Genomic DNA, 13,466 nt, shown 5'->3' on the forward strand with positions numbered 1-13,466 from the left:
TATTATTAAATAGCTAAGACTTTCTTCTATAGTATTTGGTACTCTTGACATCCATGTGAATGGAAGAGTATTGCTATTTATAATAGATGCTGTGATATACTATCCAGATTGGACTTTCAGTATTGAAGTATTTACTTTCCCAGCTTCCTAGGGCATTGACAGCTCACACCTCATAGCTGAGCTCTACTCTTGGGATATCCTCCTGACAGGCACTGTCATTCTGAAAATTAGACTGCTTCCAGTGGGTGACCCATATCTAAAGCAGGTTATTATGGAGGTATAAATGCCTGTTCAAATTTGAAACATCTCTGAGAAGGATAATCTCAATTCCAGAGCTCCACATGGAACTGGCTGAGTACTCTGTTGCAATTTCATCACAAATTAGTTTCTTCTACCCAATCCTATTTCCCTTACTTTATCAGTTTTGTTCCTGGGAACACTCTCCAATAAATTTCCTAAATACAAATATCTGTCACAGAGTCTATTTTCCAAGATCCAATCAAAGTCATTATATATATAAAATTAAGAGTGAGAAAAGCTCAATATTGAAATTGAGATTTAAACCTAGGTCAGCCAGTTCCATGTATTTTGATACTTTACCAGATACTACCTTCCTTCACTGTATTCACTCATACAATAGGCAATATATACACATTTAGGACACCAGGAAATTAAGAATACATCTCATTTTTAAAAATGTACTTTAACACAGAAAAATAGTTTAAGCAATTAGACAGTACAATTAACATGAAAACATTCTTATTCCACATCACAGGGTGATATGTGACATGGCTTCACAGTACCTGTTGCTGTAAGATCTTCTTTAAGGCCCTTTTCACATCCTTATTTTTCAAACTGTAAATGAGGGGATTTAGCATAGGGATCACTACCGTATAAAAGACAGAGACAATCTTGTCCTGCTCCACTGAGTAGCTAGACGTAGTACGCAAGTACATGAAAAGAATCGTCCCAAAGAATATGATGACGGCCATGAGGTGAGAGGCACAGGTGGAGAAGGCTTTGTGCCTGCCCTCCTATGAGAGCATCCTCAAGATGGCAACGAGGATGCATAGGTAGGAAACGAGGGCGATCATAACACAGCCGATGGCATTAACACTGGAGAAAGCCATGATCACGATGCCACTGATGCAGGTATCAGAGCAAAAGAGTTTGAGAAGGTGTGGTGTATCACAGTAGAAATGACTGATGTTATTGGAACCACAAAAGGACAATTTGAAAGTCATTCCTGTGTGTATGGCTGCATTTCCAAAACCTGCTAGGAATGAGATAGCCACTAGCAAGAAGCAAATTCTCCCAGACATGAGAACTGGATACAGCAAAGGGTTCCAAATGGCTGCGTAGTGGTCATATGCCATCATAGCTAACAGAAGCACTCAGTCCCCAGAAAGGAGCCAAAGAAACAGAACTGGGCAGCACACCCATTAAAAGAAGTGGCCTTCCTCTCAGCCACAAGGTTCACTAGCATCTGAGGAGTGACAGAAGAAGAGGCATCAACAAAGGAGAGACTGCTGAGAAAAAAGTACATGGGGGTGTGGAGACAAGGATCCATCCTAATTAACACAGTCATCCCCAAATTACCCACCATGGTTGCCATATTGATCAACAGAAACAATCCAAAGAAGACGACTTGTAGATGTCAATTGTCTGAGAGTCCTAAGAGAATAAATTTTGTCACTTCTGCTTGATTCCTGGTTTGGACCTCTTTCATATAGCTGACCATTTGAGCTGCAATAAAAGAAAAGATAGAACATGCTATTTGGTCAGATGAATACATGACAGTTGGGCTTCCCTGCTGGTTCCATGGTAAACAAGCTTGCCAATACAGGAGCTTCAGGTTCGATTCTTGGGTGGGGAAGATCCCCTGGAGAAGGAAATGGCAACCCACTCCAACATTCTTCCCTAGAAAATTCTATGGACAGAAGAGACTGGCAGGATACAGTCCACAGGGTCACAAAGGGTTGGACATGACTTAGCAACTAAACAACAACAAATACATGACAGAACTTAAACATCTCTTTACTGACATGTATACATACAAATTTTAGAACAGTGTATAAAGTGAAAAACAGTAAAAAGTGTGCTAAGCTTGATATTAAAAGACATGAAAACACTGTGTTGAGTTCTAGGTGTGCCACCAACTAACAAATGACCTTAAAACAAGTGACATATGTCCATCAATTATGAGCACTTCTGGCATTAACTGTTGGCTAATTACAGGAACTTATCCTTAAGATGTATCTCATTATTTATGATAAATAAACTAATTGATATATTAGCATACCTTTTAGGCACATCTGCCAGAGAAAAATATCAAAATGAATTCAGGCCACTGACTGTTCTTCAGCAGTACTAATGGAATGAATGAAAAATATTGAAAATGATGAAAATTAATTAAAAAATAAAATAAATTTGAATTTTCTGGTGGTGGGGGTAATTTTAAAAGTTGATGGCCAAGCCAGGAGACAGAATATTCCCATATACCCAACATGGTTCCAACCCTACCCTAATTTTCCAGTGTCAGCATTTACAGAAAAAAAAAAAAAAGTCAGTTAAATATTGAACATTTTGAATAATCCCTTTCAATTTTTAGAGAATCAGGTTGTAAGAACAAGCACACATCCCAGATGACAGTAATAGAACAAGCCAGGGCATAGAAAACTCTTTTCCACACTCAGATTCACAGGATCACAGCAGAAACAGAAAACACCCCCAGCAGCGTGTGGAATGTTCCAGCCTTCATATTAAATCTGGGGAATAACTTAACACCAGGTCATCCAAGTGGAGCTAAAATTTACCCTTTGAAATGCATAATGAAGTGAAATCCAAGACAAAAGGAAGAAAGAAAGGAAAAGATAGAAGAATGAAAGGAACGAAGGGTGAAAGGAAGGGAGAGAGGGAGGAAAGGAGGAAAAAACAAAGAACACGTCCCCAGCCTAAATTTTTAAAGTAAAAGTTTAGGCCAATTACTCCAGTGGAATTCTCTATTTCCACTCCAATTCCTTACCTGGTCCATGGCCTTAGATTATAAAACAGTAGATAACATGATACTAACTTAGTTATTGAATTACATCTGAGTGTTAAACCCCTTATCATTTAGAGCAGCAAGCTATTGGTACTGTCTGAAATTAAAACATAAGGTGAAATTCCCTGGTAGTCTAGTGGTTAGGATTCCATGCTTCTACTGCAAGCAGTGTGGGTTGGATCTATGATTGGGGGAACTAAGATTCAGCATACTATGTGGCATGGTCAAATATACATGGGCTTCCCCAGTGGCTCAGAGGTAAAGAATCTGCCTACAATGCAGGAGATGCACAAGATGGGGATTCTCCCCGGATAGGGAAGATCCTCCTTGAGGAAGTCATGGAAACACATGCTGGTATTCTTTCCTAGAGAATCCCATGGACAGAGGAGCGTGGTGGGCTACAGTCCATGTGTGCCTAGTCGCTCAGTTGTGTCCAATTCTTGCGAGCCCATACTATAGCCTGCCAGGCTCCTCTGTCCTTGGGATTCTCCAGGCAAGAATACTGGAGTGGGTTGTCATTTCCTTCTCCAGGGGATCTTCCCAACTCAGGAGTTGAAGCCAGGTCTCCTGCATTGCAGGCAGATTCTTTGCCAACTGAGTTATGAAGGAGATGCCATAGTCCATAATATTGCACAGAGTTAGACATGGCTGAAGCAACTAAGCATATATATAAAGCTGAGCACTGAAGAATTGATGCTTTTGAACCATGATGTTGGAGAAGACTATTGACAGTCCCTTGGACTGCAAGGATATCAAACCAGTCAATCCTAAAGGAAATCCGTCCTGAATATCCATTGGAAGGACCGATGGTGAAGCTGAAATGCCAATATTTTGGCCACCTAATGCGAAGCACTGACTCATTGGAAAAGACCCTGAGGCTGGAAAAGATTGAAGGCAGGAGAAGTGGATGACAGAGGATGAGATGGTTGAATGGCATCACCAACTCAATGGGCATGTGTTTGAGCAAGCTCCAGGAGTTGGTGATGGACAGGGAATGTGTGCTGCAGTTCATGTTGCAAAGAGTCAGACATGATCAAGCGACTGAACTGAATTAATATAAATCTTAAAAAAAAAAATTAAAACATAAGAACAAAGTAACTCAGCACCTGTGCTAATATTGATGTTAAAGGATCTACTAAGCACCTCTTGGGGGAAGGATGGCAGGATCTGGTTCCATTCTTACAGACACCACTGTACAAGAAGTGCATAGTCATGCTCAGATTTATTCAGTTCCCATTGGGACAGGGACACAATACCCCAATAAGCAAAAACCTGGCATTTTTATACAGTCTGTTAAATTAAAAGAGGCTTACTTCTTGGAAGGAGAGTTATGACCAACCTAGATAGCATATTAAAAAGCAGAGGCATTACTTTGTCAACAAAGGTCCTTCTAATGAAGGCTATGGTTTTTCCAGTAGTCATGTATGGATGTGAGAGTTGGACGGTGAAGAAAGCTGAGCACCGAAGAATTGATGCTTTTGAACTGTTGTGTTGGAGAAGACTCTTGAGAGTCCCTTGGACTGCAAGGAGATCCAACCAGTCCATCCTAAAGGAGATCAGGCCTGGGTGTTCATTGGAAGGACTGATGTTGAAGCTGAAACTCCAATACTTCAGCCACCTCATGCGAAGAGTTGACTCATTGGAAAAGACCCTGATGCTGGGAAGGATTGGGGGCAGGAAGAGAAGAGGACGGCAGAGGATGAAATGGCTGGATGGCATCATCGACTCGATGGACATGGGTTTGGGTAGACTCCGGATGTTGGTGATAGACAGGGAGGCCTGGCGTGCTGCGATTTATGGGGTCACAAAGAGTAGGACACGACTGAGCGACTGAACTGAACTGAATATTTTAATGTATCATTGCACCCATTATCTTATCTAAGCCTCACCACAATTCAGTGAGGGAGATCAAGAATAAGCCCATGAATATTAAGAAGATACTCTTTTGTTAGGTGAGGTCAGTGAAATATAGGAATGTCTCAGCTAATCAGTGGTGACTGCTGGATAGAACATAGGTCTCTTGATGCCACATTATTTGTTCCTCAAAACTACACTTCCCCTCTTCTGATTTCACTGGGCAGGTATTCAGCCTAGGTCCTTGTCCTTGGACTAAACTTGCTGTTTGAACTTCACAGAAGAGCATCTTCAGCAGGTATTAAAAAAAAGGAAATGGTCTTTTTCTCTCATCTTCAACCAGAAAGCTTCCATGAGAGTACTTCTCCATCAGAAATAGCAGAAAGAATAAAATGCTCTAGAAATGCGTGTGTGTGTGTGTGTGTGTGTGTGTGTGTGTGTTAGGCACATAAAGAAGGACAATGATGTGTTAAAAAAGTACTAAATTCGGTTAATCATTCTCTATGATCTACAAGCTCTGTGTTAAATATGTTTCCTGCATTATTTTATTTAAATTCTATGAGATAGGCAGTATTATAGTCCTCTTTTTGCATATGATAAATGAGAGGTACAAAAGATTGGTGACTACTCGTCAGAGTCCCAGAGATAGCCAGTGGATGTCTAATTTATATCTGGTCAGTGCAGTTCTCCCTCTCTTAACATTTGAGGTCATTTATAAGGACCTTGTCAATAATAGGTGTGAGCACTAATATACAGAGGTGTTGATATTGTAATTCTCAGAACTGTATTAATACATTAGAATCCATTTATCTACATTAGGAAAAAAATGTGTATGTCTCCTAAAAAGAAAATATAATTATAGTGGCTGAAAATTGCCTTTTTCAGAACTCACTCTCATTAATTTGTCTTTTAGCAAAATATCATTCATTTTACATCCAGCATTGCAAATTACATGCTTCATTCTCTCCTCTTCCTTAGCAAATACATTTTTTGTTTTTGTGAAATATACTCTTTTCCTCAGCTGAGAGTTTGCAGTCAACCATCTAGTGCAGAGATTCTTCATCTGGGTTTTTAATTTCTAAGAGTTTGTGAAAATAATAGTAGGATTTCCTTAAAATCTCTGGTGTTTAAAAAAGCATTCAAGTCATATTATTTATTCTCCTTAGCTTTCTCCTAAAGACTAACAAATTTTGTCTTGATAAAAATGGACAGAACAGTTATTTAACATACTTTCTTAATCATTTAGTATTCTTGGAACCTTGGGTCTGTGGGTAATTAGAGAAATTAACAAGATTGTGAATTTTTCTTCAGATCAGTAATCTACATGGGACACAACTTTAATATTTTTTTCTTAACTTTCTTAATTGGTTGACTTCTATTTGATCCCTTTGCTTGTTCCTATCTAATGCTCAAATTCACCAGAAAAAGAAAATCAGGAGGCAAGAAAACATAAAAACTTTTAAAAAAATTTTCCTCTAGTTGTCCCAGGTTAAGCAGTAGACACAGTTGTAAAGGACTTTAGACACCAACCATTACAGAGACAAGAAAACTGAAACACTTACACTTTCCCTGTCATGCGAGAATCATTCACATTCAGCAGAGACTGAGTCCTTCTTATTTTTACTTTTCCTTTAAGGTAAGAATACCAATATGTTAAAATGTAAAATACATTTCAAAATATAGAATACTTTGCTGCAGTATATTTGTAATACTGCTTGCAGCTATTTCCAATTGGAGAGTCCCTAGACTCTTACTCTTCTGGAGTAAGCATCCTGACTTATTTTAAATAGGATATATTTCTTGTTTTTTTGGCTCTGGGGACTGTGTTCCTCATGCCATCTCATTTTATTATACTTTTTTTTTTTTCCCTCTGCAACTAAAGGAATCACATGTTTCTTTCATGTTCCTCTCCTTTACCCTTGGGATACCTGGGGCTAATTAGAATGAATGTTCAGACGAGTATTCCTAACCACTGTTTTGATTTTTTTTTTTCTTTTTGGCCTCACTGCTTTATTGCTATGGCAGAGTTTCACTAATTGCCAGGAGCAAGGACTACTCTCTCTTTGCTTCTCATGGTGGTGATCTCTTGTTGCAGCGCACGGGCTCCAGTGTGTGGGCTTCAGTAGTTGTAGCTCACAGAGTCCAGAGTGCAAAGTGCTGCAGCACAGACTTAGTAGCTGCAGTACCAGGTCTTCCTCTTCCACGGTATGTGGGATTTTCCCAGACCAAGGGTTGAACCCATGTCCCCTGCACTGGCAGGCAGATTCCTAATCACTGAAACACCAGGGAAGCCCCTCTAATCACCATTAAACACCCTTTTACTGTCACCCCAACAGTTAGTGGTCTGGTCACCTTGGGAACCCTAAAAATATCCATAAAAGAGCAGGTTAGTTCAATCTCTGATCTTGCCTTGTGTAAAGACTTTGGGTACATATGGGAAATTATGCTACCTGAATCACGGTAATGGACTAATCAAAGGAGGTAAAAGGAGGTAAGAAGAACAAGGATTGACCTGACTTTCACTCCTGGCTATCTGTCACTGATTATGTGACTTTGGATAATGCATCAAACCTTTTTATATCTCAGCCTTTTCATTTCTATGTAGGAATAGCGACACTCACCTCATAGACTGAATCTGTAGATAAATGGATGAATGCATGTGAATTGTTGCATCAAATACATATAGATAGCTGACTAATAAGCAGAGCTTCCCCCACCCTGACTCTCCTCCCTACTGTCTAGAGTAAGAAATAGTTATCAGCCTATGTAGTCTAGATTGATGTTTACAAGTTTCCCATTGCCTAAATGTATCTTCCATATAAGAGAGTCTGAAATAAATTGATCAACATATGATAATCGTTTATATTATCTATGTCATTTTGAGAAGATACTCCAATTAATTTCTCTCAGTACAATGTAATCAATATAATTTGCACTAAATGCTGGGGGACACAAAGACTTAAAAGATACATTGCTTTATCTCTAGCAATTCAGACAATATTTGCATTATTTGGTTAAATCTTAGCCTTTCCTTAGAGGGGAAATACAGTAGGCTTCTATCAATAGAGTCTGAAACATAATTGGCAAACAATGAAGTTTACTTAATAAGTAAATAAATAACCTTTCTTCAATTAATAGTGAATTCATTATTATACAGGATTGTGGATGGAAGCTGGAAGAAAGGTCACATGGCACTAAGAGATCAATGGTAAGGGATTTAGGATTGAAAGGACCCCAGGTGACAACAGAGTGGTGCAATGAGACCAGTGGGCAGCATAGGAGTAATTAATCATGGACAGGATAGGGGTTAGGTCCTAGTCAGCCCAAGCTGTGAAGCAGAAATTCTCAAGGAGCTTCAGAATAAGAAAATAATTAATTTCTAAACCTAGTAAGTGTCATTCAAAGAGGCACCAGACAGGAACTTCCCTGGCAGTCCAGTGGATAAGAATCCACCTTGCAATTCAGGGGACATGGGTTCAATTCCTGGTCAGGGAACTAGGATCATAAATGCCACAGAGCAACTAAGTCCACCCACCACAGCTACTGGAACCAGCTGGCCTCAACTACTGAGCCCATTTGCCACAACTAGAGTCCATGCACTGCAACGAAACCCACATGAAGCAACAAAGATTCCACATGCTGCAACTAAGACTTGGTGAAGCCAAATAAATAAATATCTTAAAAAACAGACAGCATTTTATCTCCCTACTACCAAGATGAGAACCATCAGGAGTTAGGATGCAATGAGATCTCCATGGAGTTTTCTGAGAATTCACCTTGGAAATAAGAATGTGAGATTCGCACCATAAAAGAGAAACCACTGACAAGTTGTAATGCAGTTTTTATGGAGAACCATGGGAATCTCAAGTCCAATAAACAAGCAACTACTATTTATTCATCATGAAACAGAGGTAATGCTGACTAACGAAGATATGACTTTTCCTTATATGACTTTTCTGATCGCAATCGTGGTACCATCAGAAGATTAAATTGACCAAATATGAAAGTTACCCTGAAGAATCTCTGATGAATAAATGCTCAAAAATGTTAATTTTCTGCATCCCATAGTTTTTTCCTTTTCCTATCCACTAGGCTCTCAAAAAAGATTAATCTCAAAAATTTGGGTTTTGTTGTTATTGTTGTTAAATTTCAGTCTCTTATTCCAGATTCTTTCAAATTAAATAGAGAAATAGAGTTTAAATATGAGATGGTTGCATGGCTTCACTGACTCAAAGGACATGAGTCTGAGCAAACTCAGGGAGATATTGAAGGACAGGGAAGCCTGGCATGCTGAAGTCCATGAGGTTGCAGATTCAGACAGGACTGAGTGACTAAACCACAACAAAATAAGGCCACTCTGTATAGCATGGGGATTCTTATCCTCTCTGAAGTGACTTCAGTCATCAGTAAGCAGAACTTTCTAAATTACAGTCAAAATAATATCGTGAAGGCGGTTTGGGGGTTCTAAAAACAGTGCATGTAACATTCATCATTGACTCAGTTACCACAACTAGAGAGGCTGAAAAAAATTCCCTTGTGTTTCCTTCTTTTATCATTAAAATTGAAGGGAGAGAGAGAGAAATTCCATAGGGAATGACAGTTCATCAAATCTTTGAGTTTCCTGAGAGTGCAAAAACCATTTCATCATATTTCCTCTGGGAGAGGTGACGACTCTGAAACTTAAATACTTCCTGCAAATAGAAGCAAAAGTGGGATGAGCAGATAGCTCAGGGACAGCAGGAGGATGACTGCTCATTTTGGGATTCTTCTCAGAATGTTTGTTCAGCATAACTCAGTAGGAGAATAGGAGACATTGGACCTCTCCTCAAAAGGTAAAAAGCAAACAAACAAAAACAAACAAACAAACACAAAACCACACAAGTTAGTCCCATGTCAGTGTGTTTGGGGCTAAAAAGAAATATGAGCTGTTCAGAGTGGAGTGTTATGCTACTCAGTGCTCCTTTGGGCATGGATTTCCTTGGCATCAGGTCCATGCCATCTTAAAGTTTACAAAAGAGGCATAGACCATGAGTTTAACTTTTAGATGTCTCACTCCAAGTCAGAATTTAAACTGCTAGAATTGGAAAGTTCCATAGAGTTTACATTCTCGCCCACATTCACTTTGCAGATAAGGAAGCTGCATCTCACAGCAATTCATCAAGTTCAAACAATTAATTTAGTTGATGAAGATAGTACTATCAATCACACCAAGATTTAGCTTGTTATGAATGTATGCATACTGTGTGCTAAGTCACTTCAGTCGTGTTTGACTCTCTGTGGCCCCATGGACTGTATCCTACCAGGCTCCTCTGTCCAAGGGATTCTCTAGGCAAGAATACTGGAGTGGATTGCCATGCCCTCCTCTAGGGATCTTCCAGACCGAGGGATTGAACCCGGGTCTCTTACATCTACCTGCATTGGCAGGCAGGTTCTTTACCACTAGCACCACCGGGGAAGCCCATTGTGAATGACCACACCCCAGTGAAAGATGCACTATACTACTCTACTTTCTTGTCTTTCTTGAGCAGTAAACCAAAGAGAGTAGATTCAATCTGACTTCTTTCAGATTCACATAGAGAGTGCTACTTATTTCTGAATTCATATTTTGCTTTAGTTTGGTTTACTCTTGCCCACTCCCTTCTTAGAATTCTTCAGTGGACCAGCTATCCATAAAAACAGAGAGAAAGAAGTTTACCATCGCTTGCTCCTGTGTGTCCATAGAGATGGATAACACCTTCCCTATTCTCCCAAGAGAGGAATCCTTGAATCTTAACTCTGAGTTGAAGCTGTTGGCTAGGCAGCAAAATCATCCAAAGACACAGAAGTGTCTTCATCCTGGTTATGCTCCATGCCAAAATCCTAGGTGCTTCTAAAGATCAGAGAAACCAAAGAACTAATTCCATGCCCATGGATAATAGGCAAGACAGGAAAGAAAGAAACGTGGGCACAAAAGTAAAGATCTATAACCTCCATCAAATCATATACACACGGAAGATGACAAAATGAAGTAGATTCTAGAGGCAGAGCCAGCTCTGCTACTTACAGGCTCTTGATTGTATGGGAGCTATTTAGTATCTATTCTTGTTCTTTTCAGATGTAAGATGGAGATAATGTTGGCACCTACTTCATAGAGCTGTGATGAGGATGAAATTACATAATGTGTGGAAGAAATGAAAATTCTGGCACATAGTTAGCATTCTGGCCTTTTAAAAATTATCATTATTTACTGCTTTATCTTATATTGCTCACCATCTGGTCCAAGTATTTCACTTTCTGTGGATGCGTTTGTGTGTGGGGAGTGGGGTGGTATGATGTGTTATATACTGAGACCCTGGGATCTTTTTGTGTGTGTTTGTGTGCCTATCTACAATGAGAGTTAATGTTTGTTGTCTGCTTTGTTTTAGAAAGAAGGGGCACTCAAAACTATTCTTTACTAATTGATTAGGCATATATTCACACCAATCAGGTCAAACATTTGGTACTATGTAGTAAATGACTTCAGAACACCAAGGTCTTTGGAGAAGAAGATTTGCCATCCTTTAGACATTAACATCTTCTATGTTGACTGAGTTCCTGCAGAAAACCCATGGCCATCACCTTCACCAAAGTCACTTGATTTGCCCTGTGGATCACTGAATCTAATTACTGGGAGGATTTTTAAGAAACACCTCAAACAATAAGCCAAATCCAGGCACACATAAAATTGAAAAGATGGATAAAGAAAACCACTCAATGGTGACTGAGTTAATTTTTATGGGCATCACTCAAGACCCTCAGCTGCAGATAATCTTTTTTGTGGTCTTCTTCTTGGTCTACCTGGTCAATGTAGTGGGGAATGTTGCAATGATTATCCTGATCATAACAGACACTCAGCTTCACACACCCATGTATTTTTTCCTCAGCAATCTCTCTTTTGTCGACCTGGGCTACTCCTCAGCCATTGCCCCCAGGATATTGGCTGACTTCCTAACAAAATGCAAAGCCATCTCTTTTTCCAGCTGTTGCCACCCAGTTTGCATTCTTCGTAAGCTTTGTGGATGCCGAGTGCTATGTCCTGGCTGCCATGGCCTATGACCGCTTTGTGGCCATCTGTCGACCCCTCCACTACAGCACTCTCATGTCCAAGTGAGTCTGCGTGGCTCTCATGCTGGGTTCCTACCTGGCTGGCTTGGTGAGTTTAGCAGCCCACAGTTCCCTCACTTACAGTCTGAGTTACTGTGGTTCCAACATCATCAACCACTTCTTCTGAGAAATTCCACCACTCTTAGCCCTCTCTTGCTCAGACACCTACATCAGCGAGATCTTGCGCTTCAGTCTGTGTGGCTTCATTGAATTCATCACCATCCTCATCATCTTTATCTCCTATGCCTTCATCCTCACTGCAATTTTCAGAATATGGTCAGCTGAATGCCACCTTAAGGCTTTCTCCACCTGTGGGTCTCATCTCACTGGTGTCACACTTTTTTATGGCACAGTCCTGTTTATGTACCCGAGGTCAACATCCAGCTACTCCCTGGATCAAGACAAATGGACCTCTGTGTTCTACACTGTTATCATCCCCATGTTGAATCCCTTGATCTACAGTTTATGGAACAAGGATATGAAGGCTGCTCTCAGGAAAATAATTGGAAAGAAACCTCAATAATAATAATAACAAAAACGAAAAAAATATTAACACAGATATATAATAGTGGTAGAAGGATGTGGCAGGAAATTAAAAAATCTAGTAGCTTTCCCATAAGCACTACAAGTTACCAACTACTTGCTGAGTAAATCTTCTATTTTTTTTTTAAATTGAGGTATAGTTGATGTGCCATTTTGTATAAGTTTCTATGTACAGAATACTGATTCAAATTTTTTAAAGGTTATACTTCACTTATAGTTATTATAAAATACTTCATATATTCCTGGTACTGTACAAGATATTCTTGTAGCTTGTTTATTTTGTATATTTGTTATATGGACTAATTTGTTTTGTTTTGTTAGATTCCACATATAAGAGATATCATGCATTATTTGTCTTTCTCTGTCTGACTTAATTCACTAAGCATTATACCCTCCAAGTCAATCCTAAATTCTGAAGGACTTTCAGTAATCTTTAACTCTATGATCTGAAGCAAATATAAACTAATATTTTTGAAAGTCAAGCTGAGAAAGACGCATTAGTGTTTTTTTTTTAAATTCTTATTGGAAGATAGATTATTTTCAATGTTGTATTAGTTTCAGGTGTACATTAAAATGAATCTGATATACATATATCCCCTCTTTTTTAGATTATTTTCCCATATAGGTCATTACAAAGTATTGAGTAGACTTCTCTGTGCAATCCAGTAGGTCCTTGTTAATTATCTATTTTATATGTAGTAGTGTGAATGTCAATCCCAATCTTCCAATTTATCCCTCCCTCACATTACCTGCTGACATACATGGTTTTTTGTGTTTGTTTGTTCCTGTTTTTGAAATTGGCTTACATGTTGATTAGAAATGGAGACAGGACATGAAAGAGGAAATAAATAACCAACCACTCTAAAGTATATTTTTTTTTCAGAGTCATGAAGAATGATAGACT

General features: G+C 39.2%; 2 pseudogenes; one reads left to right on the forward strand and one right to left on the reverse strand.

Moving 5' to 3' along the window:
* Positions 1 to 794: 794 nt before the first annotated feature.
* Positions 795 to 1,741, reverse strand: LOC145514258 (olfactory receptor 5AP2-like; annotated as a pseudogene).
* A 9,867-nt stretch (positions 1,742 to 11,608) lies between these two features.
* LOC145512902 (olfactory receptor 5AR1-like) lies at positions 11,609 to 12,542 on the forward strand (annotated as a pseudogene).
* The last annotated feature ends 924 nt before the right edge of the window (positions 12,543 to 13,466 follow it).

Source organism: Giraffa tippelskirchi, chromosome 7 (genome assembly GCF_054371585.1).
Source record: "Giraffa tippelskirchi isolate mGirTip1 chromosome 7, T2T-mGirTip1v1.2.pri, whole genome shotgun sequence".
Classification (NCBI taxonomy): Eukaryota; Metazoa; Chordata; class Mammalia; order Artiodactyla; family Giraffidae; genus Giraffa; species Giraffa tippelskirchi.